Below are 13,555 nucleotides of genomic sequence, written 5' to 3'. Positions count from 1 at the left end.
AATAAATTATCTGGAGACTGCTCACCAACGTAGGGGGACTGATATGATTTAAAATCCAGTCTCTTTACTTGAAGCTTGAGTGATCAACCAAAGTTTAACTGTCCTAAGAAGCCCTGCTTGAAAATCCTTTCCTGGCTGGGCATGGTGGCTTAAGCCTGTAATGCGAGCACTTGAGGAGGCCAAGGCTGGAGGATTGCTTAAGCCCAGAAGTTTGAGACTAGCCTCGGCAATACAGTGAGACTGTCTCTACAAAAGATAAAAAAAATCCTTTCCAGCATGTTCTCATCTTTCCTAATACTTGTTCTTGGTGGATGTTCTAAGAATGTCTATTAAATGAATTAATTGCCATTATGTGATTTACCTCCTCTGAAGATTATAAAAAGAAGGCTTTTCCCAGTCAGGCACAGTAGTGCACACCTGTAATCCCAGCACTTTGGGAGGCCAAGGCGGGCTAATAACTTGAGCCCAGGAGTTCGAGACCAGCCTGGGCAAAATAGTGAGACTCTGTCTCTACAAAAAAAAAAAAAAAATTAGGTGTGGTGGCACACACCTGTAGTCTGTAGTCTCAGGTACTCTAGAGACTGAGATGGGAGGATTGCTTGAGCCCAGGAGGCAAAGGTTGCAGCGCACTCCAACTTGGGTGGTAGTGTAAGACTCTGTCTCAAAAAAAAAAAAAAAAAAAACTTTTCTGGGAGGTTGCAGTGAGCTGTGATTGTGCCACTGCCCTCCAGCCTAGGGAACAGAGCAAGACCTCTGTCTCAAAAAAGGCTTTTTGCCACTGTTGAATCTTCCACAGCTCCTAGCACACACGGGTGCTCACTCGCTTTTCTCATTTGCTTGCTTGCTTGTATGACCAAATGCCTCCAGCCACCCTGTGACCTGAGATACATTTGAGTTCTCATTTATCCCAAACTGAGAGGCATCCCAGGCTGGTCTTGTTTGACTCAGAAGAGTCTGTCCAAAGGAGCAAATTATCTCCCCATGAGGATTATTCTATTTATTTCCTCAAGATTGGGTCTGGTTGGAATCTAGCCAGGAACTCAGATGGTCCAAGACAGATTTGAGTTAGATATTCACACCCAGCTGATTCTGCCTGCCCAGGGAACAGGAGCATCTGTCAGGTGCCAGGAAAGTCAATGACAGATGTCTCCCTGTGGGTGCAGGGAGAGCTTCTGCAACTTCAGCCGAGGGAGATTCCCCAAGTGACAGCACTGCCGCCACCCCCATTTACATTTTGATCTAATTTCTGCATGTGATATCGGAACTGATATTCTTCTGGTGGCAAGGGAATAAAGCAATGACAAGCCTGAATCATCTTCATGTGCTCATCAGCAGAAATCATGTTTTTCTACTGCTGGGATTGCCTACTAATAGAAGGGCAGGGTTTTCCCCTCCATGGGTTTCAGGCAATGGAATGTCCTGCTGCCTCCTCAAATTAGCTTCAAATGCCACTGGCAGCAGCAAAAGGAGCCTGGGCCGCGTGTCTGGTTCATAAATTATTTGCTAGCTCCTGTGGTATTCATTTTTTTTTTTTCTTGAGCGTTTTTGTGCTTGAGCCATAGGTTTCTGATACAGCTTGCTTGAGAATCAAGATCTTTCAATGCTGGAAGATCTAATAATTTCTAGGGCCAGCAAGCATTTATTTGAAGAATTTTCTGCAGGGCTGGCAGGCATGAGAAATGCCTCTTTCATGCAGTGGGGAATTAAGGTCTCTGAACTTGCAGTGCATGAATTCAAGAAGTGGGTAGAAATGTTCACAGTTTGGGATGTAGCTTTGTGTACTGTGGCCCAGGGTGAGATAATCCAAGTTTAAGTGCCTCCTCTGCCCCCCCCCCACCTTATTAGCTGTGTCACATTGGATGAGTCACTTCATGCCACTGAGCCACATTTGTTCATGCATCATATGGTCACTGAGCATCCAAAGCGCATGAAATGGAGGAAGGAGTTTACTGAGCATCTGCTCTGCCCCTGGCACTGCGGCAACTGTTTTTTCATAGTTTTCTTTTCTGTAAAATGTAGTTGATACTATACCTGCTCTTTGTCCCTCTGGGATTGCCATAAGATTCAAAACAAGATAACGTGGGAAAGTACATTGGGAGCCGCAAAGCATATAACCATGTAGAGGCCTGTTACCTTTGCCTTAATTCAGATTTTCCACATTCTCTCACTCTTCCAAGTATGTACAAGCTTGTCTGGGTGTGGCTTTGTGGGGCTGCTTATTCACCATACCCCATCTAAGTTCAGTGTAGACACACAGCTGGGAGTGTAGTATTTCCTTCTGAACCCATGCCCCTAGGTACACGTGTCATCTTGAAATGAACAACACCAGTGAGAACACCAGCTTCTCACATGCTGCAGAAGACTGAGGCTGAAATGGGTATGAGTCACGTGAAATTGAAGGGCTGGGTTTGGTACCTTTGTGCTGTTCATTCCCATGTTGTCAGAGATAAGATCTGAGTGATTAGATGAAACTTGGTCTCCTGCAGCGAAAAGAGCATGGGCCCAGGAGTCAGACTTACCCATCCAGGCCTCTTTGCTCTGCCAGTTACTAGTTATATAAAGATGGCTTGACTCAGCTTGGGCAAAAAGGAGAATGTAGTGGTAGGATCCTAGGGCATCTAGAATAAGGGATAACTGGAATGAGGACTAAAGTGTCCCCAAGATACTTTCTCCTGGTTTTGTTTGTCCCCCTCCCCACATGTTGGCTTTATTCTTTCAGCCCAGCTTTTTCCCCAGAGAGGGGATCATGGCTTTTGGTATCTCTTGTGTCTCATGGATCTAGCTTCACTATCAAAGAAGGCCTGGCTTCTTCCCTCAATTACAGTTTCCAAAATCCTGGGGCTGAGTGTGGTGGTTTTTGTTTGTGATCCCAGTACTTTGGGATCTGAGGTGGGAGGATTGCTTGAACCCAGGAGTCCAAGGCTGCAGTAAGCTGTGATTGTGCCACTGCACTCCAGCCTGGGTGACAGAGTGAGTCCCTGTCTCAAAAACAAAACAAAACATAGGTTGGGCACGGTGGTTCACGCCTGTAATCCCAGCACTTTGGGTGGCCATGGTGGGTGCATCACGAGGTCAGGAGATCGAGACCATCCTGGCTAACACAGTGAAACCCATCTCTACTAAAAATACAAAAAATTAGTGGGGCGTAGTTGCAGGCACCTGTAGTCCCAGCTACTCGGGAGGCTGAGGCAAAAGAATGGCGTGGACCCAGGAGGCAGAGCTTGCAGTGAGCTGAGATTGCGCCACTGCACTCCAGCCTGGGCAACAGAGCAAGACTCCGTCTCAAAAAACAACAGCAGCAACAACAACAAAAAACCAAAACAACAACAACAAAAAAAGCAAACTTATCTGAGTAATATTATTACAGAACTGGAAAAAAAAGCCCAAAAATACTAGCATAAGTATATAAGAACATAATCTAATGTGAAATTTTTCTGTTTTATGTAAATTATGCTTAGAGCTAATAAAGGAGAAATGTAGAAAATTATAAAGAATTTAAGAAATAAATCAGGAATTTCAAGCTATAATAAACCAATATATTAAAATAGATATCATTATATATGCAATTTATAATATATGAGTATGTGCAATTAATCAGTTTTTCCTTTATATTTATAGAAATAGCTGAATGACACCCAAAGAACATATTTCTCTGTGTTCTGGAGGAAGAAAGTTATCATAAGCAGAAATTATAATAACTTTGAGCACTGTCTCCTAAATGCCCAAGGTAACAGTTTCTTGATCACAAACCCGGCTGGCATTTACAGGTACTGTGAAAGACTAGATCAGGCCTTGGCAACTGAGGGCAATATGGCTCTTAGAAAGAACTGAAGGATATAGTTCAAGGCTTAAACCAGCCCTGCTCAAATTTGCCTCTGAAAAGCAACCAAAATTGAGGCCCCATCATTTGAGGTCTGGCCAAATGGCCTTGCTGCCTGTCTCTCCACCTCCCTGTATCTTCTTGTAGTTCCCATCTACTTTCTAGGGTCATGGTAATAATGGTCAAAGTATCTAGTCACATGCCTAAGTAGGTACTCAATAAACATTGCTTCGCTTTCTTTCTCCTATGGCTCTACACGTCTTTTTTAAAAAAAATCATGAGCACACAAACAAGGTTGGCTATAGACATTTCATTGTAAGAGCCGGCTACATGGTTCAAATATTGGCTGTGGTACTCTCTGATTTGTTTTAAATTCGCCCAGAGGATCCCACAGTGATTCTCGATTTGATCTAAGCAAGCACAGTTTGAAATATATCTTAGTGTTCTAAATGCTTTCCTGGCCCATAAGGAATCAGGCAGGCTACAGTATGTTTGGATAGAGTCACATCTAACCCATGAACATATATAAAGTGCTTATATCGTTATCTTGTGTTACACAGACACAGGGACAAAATTATAGTGTATGGTATGCCAAAGGCTAAAAATAGCAGGACAGTTATTTAAATTGTAGTTTGGAATTCCTCAAATCACTACCTTTTCCTAAGAAGTCCATATCCTTATGACATTGTAAGCCCAGTAAAGAAAGGAGGAAATATAGTGTCTCTCATCTGAATGTGCAGACTCCATCATATGGCAGAACATCTGTAACTAGCCATGTGACTTGGGGCAAACCACTTTATTTCTTCAATCTGAAAAATATTTGCATACCTACTTCATATAAGGCTTTGAGATGGACTTCTAGGGGATGACTCAGACATGCCTTTAAAGAGAAGGGCCTGCTGGGTATGGACTTTCAGTAGAGTTAAGTACAGAATCTACAATAGTTCTAGAAGCAGAATGGTATGTTCTGGAATGGGGATAAGCAAGTGGTCTGATTTGGTTCAAGTATATGGGACATGTAGAGAGTGCAGGGGACTAAGGTTGTTGGGGGGCTATTTATTGGATGTAGAGGTCATAAGAGGGGAGGCATCACAGATGTGGAGCCTGGATGACTCGGAAAATGGGTTGCCCCTTTTAAATTTAATTTTTTTCTTTTTTTGAGACGGAGTCTCTCTCTGTCACGCAGGCTGGAGTGCCATCTTGGCTCACTGCAACCTCCTCCTCCCGGATTCAAGTGATTCTCCTGCCTCAGCCTCTCGAGTAGTTAGGATTACAGGCACCCACCACCAAATTAGCCTGGCTAATTTTTGTATTTTTAGTAGAGATGGGGTTTCACCATGTTGGCCAGGTTGGTCTTGAACTCCTGATCTCAGGCGATCCACCCACCTCAGCCTCCCAAAGTGCTGAGATTATAGGCATGAGCCACTATGCCCAGCCAACTTTGGTTTTAAATGTACATCCTAGGTTTTAAGATTCTAGTTGGACATTCAGCTGGAGAGTCCAGAAGGTAGCTGAAATGTGGGATTGGATCTTGGGAGTGTTTCAGTGGACATATAGATCTGAGAGCTGCTGAAAGTGAAAGTTGAACCTGATTTGGTCTACTTACTAGGATGTAGGTTCAGTTAATGCAATCATGATACCCAAATAATGGTAGGCTTAAACCAGACAGAGGGTATTTTTTCTCTCTCTCTCTCTTTTTTTTTTTTTTTTTTTTTTTTTGAGATGACGTCTCACTCTGTTGCCCAGGCTGGAGTGCAGTGGCGCGATCTCGGCTCACTGCAACCTCCGTCTCCTGGGTTTAAGCAATTCTCTGCCTCAGCCTCCTGAGTAGCTGGGATTACAGGTGCTTGCCACCACACCTGGCTAATTTTTGTATTTTTAGTAGAGACAGGGTTTCACCATCTTGGCCAGGCTGGTCTTGAACTCCTGACCTCGTGATCCACCCGACTCAGGCTCCCAACATGCTGGGATTACAGGCGTGAGCCACTGCACCTGGTCATTTTTTTCTCTTTCACATAATTCAAGAGTAAGCAGTCTAGGGTTGGTATGGTGGCTCTGGGACGTCAGAGACTCAGGTTCCTCCTATCTTGTTGCCTCACCAAGCCCAGGGTCATACCTTTGCTCACATTGTCCAAGATGTCTTAACACTACTGTAACTGTACTTCCAGGCAGTGGGAAGGAGAAAACGAGTTAAAAGTATGACCTGGAAATACTGTAGGACCAGAACCCTGGTCTTTAGCTGAACTCATGCTAAACCCACAATAAAGATTACATTTCCAGTCTCCCTTACAGATAAGTGGCCAATCAGAGGTGAGCCAAATACACAAGAGCAACTTCTAGATCCATTCTGCAAACATCTTTTGAATATCACTATGTCCTTCCATACTGAGTCACAGAGAACAGTGCTGTGAAAGCCAAAGGAAAGGAGAGCACTTGCTTCAGCAGCACATTTACTAAAATTGGAACCATACAGGAAGATTAGCACGTCCCCTGTGCAAGGATGATGTGCAAATTCGTGAAATGTTCCATATTTTTTAAAAAAGGGCAGGTGCAGTGGCTCATGCCTGTACTCCCAGCACTTTGGGAGGCTTAGGTTCAAGAACAGCCTGATCAACATAGCAAGACCTCATCTCTATAAAAATTTTTTTTAATAACGAGAGGCTTCTGAAGGAGGGGTTTCACAATATTACAGACAGATCAAGGAGGAGGAGAACTAAAGACACGAGGGCAGTGCTTCTCAACCAGGGCCTATTTTGCCACTTCCAAGGGACATCTGGCCATGTCTGAAGACATTTTTGGTTTGTAATGACTATGAAGGGAAATGTGTGTGCTTCTAGCATCTAGAAATTAGAGGCCACGGGTGCTGCTAAACACTCTGCAATACACACGAAAACCCCCAATAACAAAGAATAATCCTGGCCCAAAATAGCAATTGTGCTGAGGTTGAAAAACCCTGCATTAGGAGATTAGGACAGGCCAGGCCTGGTGACTCACGCCTGTAATCCCAGCATTTTGGGAGGCCAAGGCAGGCAGATCACTTGAGGTCAGGAGATCGAGACCAGCCTGGCCAACATGGTGAAAACCCGTCTCTACCAAAAATACAAAAATTAGCCAGGTTTGGTGGCATGCACCTGTAATCCCAGCTACTAGGGAGGCTGAGGCCAGAGAATCGCTTGAACCCGGGAGGCAGAGGTTACAGTGAGCCAAGATCACGCTACTGCACTCCAGCCTGGGCAAAAGAGCCAGACTCTGTCTAAAAAAAAAAAAAAAAAAAAAAAAAATCCTGAAGCCCAGGTCACATCCTGGCCAATTAACTCAGAATATCTCAGGGTGGGACCCAGGCATCAGTATTTTTAAAAGATGCTAAGTGATTCCAATGCACAGCAAAGTTTCAGAAACATTGGATCAGGAGGTAACTGGTAAACCCTCTGAGAGGGAAGTTTTGACAATTACTGGCACACAGAGGGTTCTTGACAACTATCTGTTGAGAGAGCAAATACATAAATGAATAACACCACAAGGAGAGAAGCAAATAGTCAGTGGTTGAGGAAATAAGTTGGAAGTGGAGGTTGGGGGAGAGCTTTAAGTACAGATTACTCTTCCCTAAATTCGGTTGTATCAGGAAAAAGAGAAGGGGTAGCACACTGAGGGAGAAGCAGATACGAAAAAGATTTTCTGTATTTTTATTTTATTTTATTATTTTATGAGACAGGGTCTCACTCTGTCACCCAGGCTGGAGTGCAGTGGCACAATCACAGCTCACTGCAGCCTCAACCTTCTGGGCTCAAGTGATCCTCTCAACTCAGACTCCTGAGTAGCTAGGACTACAGGTGCCCACCACCACACCACACCCAGCTAATTTTCATATTTCTTAGAGATAGGATTTCACCATGTTGCCTTGGCTGGTCTCAAACTCCTGTACTCAAGAAATTCACCTGCCTCAGCCTCCCAAAGTGCTAGGATTACATATGTGAGCCACTGCGCCCAGCCGGGAAAAGATTTTCTATTTTTAGGTTGATGCAGAATTGAGCATGTTTGTGGGAAAAGGGTAAGAAGTAAGGAGAGAGAAAAAGGGTCAGAACATGAGGGATAAGAGGAGTCATCAGTGGAGGGGATGAGATGAGGCTTGTGCTTTCTGCAGGGGAAGAGATGCTCCTAGAGACAGAAGGTGAAGATATGGACTAATCTAAGTTAAAGGTGAAGGTGATGGCAGGGTGGGGGTGGGGTCTTGAATGACCTCCATCTTCCCTATAAGTAGAAAATGAGGTCTTATAATAAGTGTGGCAGGGGTGGATTTTGGGCTTGAGGGAGTTGAGAAGTCTTAGGTAACACTGTACAGAAAGCCATCGTCAAAAAGAGCCCAGGCCAGGCACGGTGGCTCATGCCTGTAATCCCAGAATTTTGGGAGGCCGAAGCGGATGGATCACCTGAGGTCAGAAGTTCGAGACCAGCCTGGCCAACATGATGAAACCCCCCTCTCTACCAAAAATACAAAAAATTAGCCAGGCATGGTGGCAGGTGCCTGTAATACCAGCTACTCGGGAGGCTGAGGCAGGAGAATCACTTGAACCCGGGAGGCAGAGGTTGCAGTAAGCCAGTTGCAGTGAGCTGAGATCACACCATTGCACTCCAGCCTGGGCAACAAGAGGGAAACTCCGTCTAAACAAATAAACAAACAAACAAACAAACAAAAGAGCCCAAGTGGAGCCCAGGTGAGGTTTGGAATTGTGAATCTATACTGGGTCAAACCAGCATGACCTTGGGACTTTCTCCAGCAATACCCTGAAGTGTGGGAGGGGAGAAACAGGGCAATAGGAGCCAGCTGGGGCTGGGAAAACAGAGACAGTAGAAAGCCAGTGAAGGGAAGAAATCCTTGTCATTTATGAGCAAATTTCAAAATGGCTGAACATAAGGTCTAAGCCAGGAGGAAGTATGAGTGAAATGGAAGAGTGCTGATAACTGGAGAGAAAAGTGTAGATGAATGACTTAGAGACACCATGAAATGTTCAGTGGTGGGCCGGGCGTGGTGGCTCACACTTATAATAATCCCAGCACTTTGGGAGGTCGAGGCAGGCGGATTACCTGAGGTCGGATTACCTGAGGTCCGGAGTTTGAGACCAGTCTGACAAACATGGAGAAACCCCGTCTCTACTAAAAAAAATACAAAATTAGCCGGGCATGGTGGCACATGCCTGTAATCCTAGCTACTTGGGAGGCTGAGGCAGGAGAATCGCTTGAACCTGGGAGGCAGAGGTTGAGGTGAGCCGAGATCGTGCCATTGCACTCCAGCCTGGGCATCAAGAGCAAAAAACACTTCATCTCAAAAAAAAAAAAAAAGAGAGAGAGAGAAATGTTCAGTGGTGGAGAAAAAGAAGAATACTTCCAGTTCTAGATGCTTTGGGAGCCACAGCTTAAGGTGCCGACATGGCCAAGTCCAAGAACCAGAACACACACAACCAGTCCCGAAAAAGGCACAGAAATGGTATCAAGAAACCCCAATCACAAAGATGTGAATCTCTTAAGGGGATGGACCCCAAGTTCCCGAGGAACATGTGCTTTGCCAAGAAGCAAAACAAGAGGGGCCTAAAGAAGATGCAGGCCAACAGTGACGAGGCCATAAGTGCACGTACTGAGGGTATCAAGGCCCTCGTAAAGCCCAAGGAGGTTAAGCCCAAGATCCCAAAGGGTGTCAGCTGCAAGCTCGATCGGCTTGCCTACATTGCCTACCCCAAGCTTGGGAAGCGGGCTCGTGCCCACATTGCCAAAGGGCTCAGGCTGTGCTGGCCAAAGGCCAAGGCCAAGGATCAAACCAAGGCCCAGGCTGCAGCTCCAGCTTCAGTTCCAGCTCAGGCTCCCAAAAGTGCCCAGGCCCCTACAAAGACTTCAGAGTAGATACTTCTGTCTGCCAATGTGAGGATAGAAGGACTGGTGTGATCCCCGCTGGGCTGCCATCTACATGGGGCTGGGGTCCTCCTGTGCTATTTGTACAAATAAACCTGAGCCAGGAAAAATAAAAAGAAAAGAAAAAGAAGAATAAGTTGGGTCAGAGGGAATTTCATAGAATGAGATTTAGAAGTCGGGCCACTTTAAATATTGATAGAATCTAATGTGTGGGTAGGATTATATTATCTCTTAAACCCTTTCCAACTCTAAAACTCTACAAGAAATATGAGTGAGTGAATACTGCACTTACATCCAAATTTCCAAGTGGCTGACAGTGTGACCCCAATTGATCCTTGTTACATGTGAAGTCCCATCAAGTCCAAGTCCATGGGAACAGACTTGGACTATTTTAGGAATTTCTGCCTGTGTTCAATGATAAGGATAATCAATCACTATTGGACCTCTATGTCTTTCAAAAAAAATTTTTTTTTTTTTTTGAGACAGAATCTCACTCTGTTACCCAGGCTGGAGGCAGTGGTGACATCATAGCTTTCTGCAGCCTCAAACTCCTGGCTCAACCAATTCTCCAGCGTCAGCCTCCTAAATAGCTGGAACTACAGACTTGAGCCACATGCCCAGCTAATTTTTAATTTTTTTGTAGAGATGGGGGTTCTTACTATGTTGCCCAACCTGGTCTTGAACTGGCCTCGGGGAATCCTCCTGCCTCAGCCTCCCAAAGTGCTAAGAATGGCCGGGTGTGGTGGTTCATTCCTGTAATTCCACCATTTTGGGAGGCCAAGGTGGCTGGATCCCCTAAGCCCAGGAGTTTGAGACCAGCCTGGGCAACATGGACTCCATCTCTACAAAAATTACAAAAATTAGCTGGACATGGTGGCCCATGCCTGTAGTCCCAATTACTCAGGAGTCTGAGGGAGGAGGATTGCTTGAGCCCGGGAGGTTGAGGTTGCAGTGAGCCATGATTGTGCCACTGCACTCCAGCCTGGGACAGAGCGAGACTCTGTCTCTAAATAAATAAATAAATAAATAAAACAAAGTGCTGGAATTACAGGCATGAGCCACCATGCCCAGCAAAACTTTTAATATAAATTCTAGTCTCACCAATATTTGAGAATAGACTGTGGAAGTTAGGTAAGATCAGAGTCTGTGTCATGTAAAAAGCAAATGTATGACAAAGAAGAAAAAAAAAATATTTGCTTCACACGTATCCATGTGATAGAGGTTTATCCTCACTTCCCACTTTCCCCTCCCTCAGTCAATCTGCAATAATAATAATAATAATAAAAGGTAAAATGGCAATGTCGTGGAACAAATTACTTTGTTTGAAAGACAGAACTGCAGGTTGGTGTTTATGGGGGGACTCAGACTTGACATGGTATTGTGAGGCAAAGAGGATGCTTGTTAGGAACTTGTGATCATTATTGAACCAGGCAGGGGAACCTGGGCCCCTGAACTCTGTCTCTTTACACTGCATTTTGAAAGCAGCGCTTGCCTCTCTAATTGCCCCATATGCTGGTTTTATTTGGTGGCTCAGCTGGGTGGAGTGAACTCTGGGAAGAGATGCATTCATTTTTAGTTACCTCGCCAGATTGCTAATTTTCACTCTGGAGGCATAAATCACCATAAATTACTGTAATCCCAAGACGAAGGGGCTGCTATTCTGGCACAAGGGCAGCAGCTATTGGTACTGCCAAAGCTGTTCTACCTGAGAGCTGGGGAAAGAGTTGCACATGGCTGGTTCTGCCAGGACACTCTTAGATTTGGGGTGGAGGGTGTGCTGGGAGCCCATTCTCCTTTACCTGGGAGAAATGGGGATCCTGGAGGAGCAGCTTCGTCTGTGTTAGTGGCAAGCCTGTGGCTTAAGACAGAGCTTTGGCCCTGGGCTCACTGCACAGACCACACTGCACAGCTGTTGACATGTTTGACTTGCAAACAGAACATCAATAGAACTTCAGTTCCTCTTCTCTCATCTTTTCCCATCAACTCATTTCTTGGTTTGGCTTGGTTTTTGTTTTTGCATTTCTCCTGAGGAAATCCTTATTAATTTCTGAAGAAATTACCTCAAATAGAAACCAGAGGCTACAAAAATCTCTTGTCCCCTGGAGCAGAGGCTAAATATCATTAGGGAGGGAGAAAAAAAAAAAACCAAACCCAGTGTAACTTGTCACTTTGTCATTCATACTCATAATATTGATTACAATTGTTTTCTTTGGCCTCCCAAAGTGCTGGGATTGCAGGTGTGAGCCACCATGCCTGGCCAAGGTCGTTTTTTTTTTTTGAGACAGAGTCTTGCTCTGTCACCCAGGCTGGACAGGCTGGAGGACAGTGATATGATCTTGGCTCACTGCAACCTAGTACTCCTGGGTTCAAGCAATTCTCCTGCCTCAGCTTCCTGAGTAGCTGGGATTACAGGTGCACACCACCATGCCCAGCTAATTTTTGTATTTTTAGTAGAGACAAGGTTTCACCATGTTTGGCCAGGCTTATCTTGAACTCCTGACCTCAAGTGATCCACCCGCCTCAGCCTCCCAAAGTGCTGGGATTACAGGCGTGAGCCACTGCGCCCAGCCTGTTTTTTTTTTTGTTTGTTTTTTGTTTTTTTTGGAGACAGAGTCTCATTCTGTCGCCCAGGCTAGAGTGCAGTGGCACGATCTCAGCTCACTGCAAACTCCACCTCTCAGGTTCAAGGGATTCTCTTGCCTCAGCCTCCTGAGTAGCTGGGATTCCAGATGCCCACCATCATGCCTGGCTAATATTGGTATTTTAAAGTAGAGACTTGGTTTCACCAGGTTAGCCAGGTTGGTCTCGAACTCCTGACCTCAGGTAATCTGCCTGCCTTGGCCTCCTAAAGTGCTGAGATTACAGGGATGAGCCATCGTGCCTGGCCCAATGTTTCTCTTTTTAAATAAAATAAACATAAACTAAGTATAAAAAGTACCAACTAGATCTGAATCAAGGTCGCTTAAAAGATGAATAACGGCTCGGTGGCTCATGCCTGTAATCCCAGCACTTTGGGAGTCTGAGGCAGGGGGATCACGAGGTCAGGAGATCAAGACTATCCTGGCTAACATGGGAAACCCCGTCTCTACTAAAAATACAAAAAATTAGCCAAGGGTGGTGGCAGGCACCTGTAATCCCAGCTACTCGGGAGGCTGAGGCAGGAGAATGGTGTGAACCCGGGAGGCGGAGCTTGCAGTGAGCCGAGATCATGCCACTGCACTCCAGCCTGGGTGACAGAGCGAGACGCTATCTGAAAGAAAAGAAAGAAAAGAAAAGAAAGGAAAGGAGAGGAGAGGAGAGGAGGGAGGAAAGAAAGATGAATAACAATAAATAAATATGAAAAAATTCCTTACCATTTCCACAGAAGGTGGAGAGGCCGAGATGGGGGAATAACATTTTCTTGACAAGTTCACATCATAATGGTGTCTGGGTGCCTGCCTTTGTGTTTGTGTTTGCCTGACATTTTAAAGAGTCTTAAAACGCAAGAGAAAGGGGAAACCTGACTATACCAAAAAAGAAAAAATCTGCTTAGGAGGAACACTTTTTTTCCCCCCCTAATACTATAAAGCTTTGGAGAATTTAGAATCTAAAGCATCTGTTATTGCTGATGGCAGGTTGATGGCCTAAGAAGAGAGGGAATTGTAGGTCAGGAATGTTTTGCACAAAAATGAGGCCACACTTGGGCATTAGAAAATAAGGCAGACAAATAACAGATTGCAACAGGATAAACTGCCCTGTGAAGTGGACTTGCCCCCCAACTCCAACCTGCCTGCCCTCAGATGACGGGAAACAGACCAGCTTTTTTTTTTTTTCTGTCTTCCAATCACCTGCCCT

At 45.0% G+C, this 13,555-nt stretch overlaps 1 non-coding gene and 1 pseudogene across 1 annotated transcript; both read left to right on the top strand.

Moving 5' to 3' along the window:
- The first annotated feature begins 6,253 nt into the window (after nucleotides 1–6,253).
- LOC119622260 (U6 spliceosomal RNA) lies at nucleotides 6,254–6,355 on the top strand. Its single transcript, XR_005238923.1, has one exon. It is a non-coding gene; the product is annotated as a U6 spliceosomal RNA (small nuclear RNA).
- Nucleotides 6,356–7,733: 1,378 nt separating this feature from the next.
- LOC103243362 (large ribosomal subunit protein eL29 pseudogene) lies at nucleotides 7,734–9,712 on the top strand (annotated as a pseudogene).
- Nucleotides 9,713–13,555: the final 3,843 nt, after the last annotated feature.

This window comes from Chlorocebus sabaeus, chromosome 16 (genome assembly GCF_047675955.1).
Source record: "Chlorocebus sabaeus isolate Y175 chromosome 16, mChlSab1.0.hap1, whole genome shotgun sequence".
In the NCBI taxonomy this organism is placed as follows: domain Eukaryota; kingdom Metazoa; phylum Chordata; class Mammalia; order Primates; family Cercopithecidae; genus Chlorocebus; species Chlorocebus sabaeus.
The sequence above is the reverse complement of the archived record's forward strand: the minus strand, read 5'-3'. Positions and strand labels throughout refer to the sequence as shown.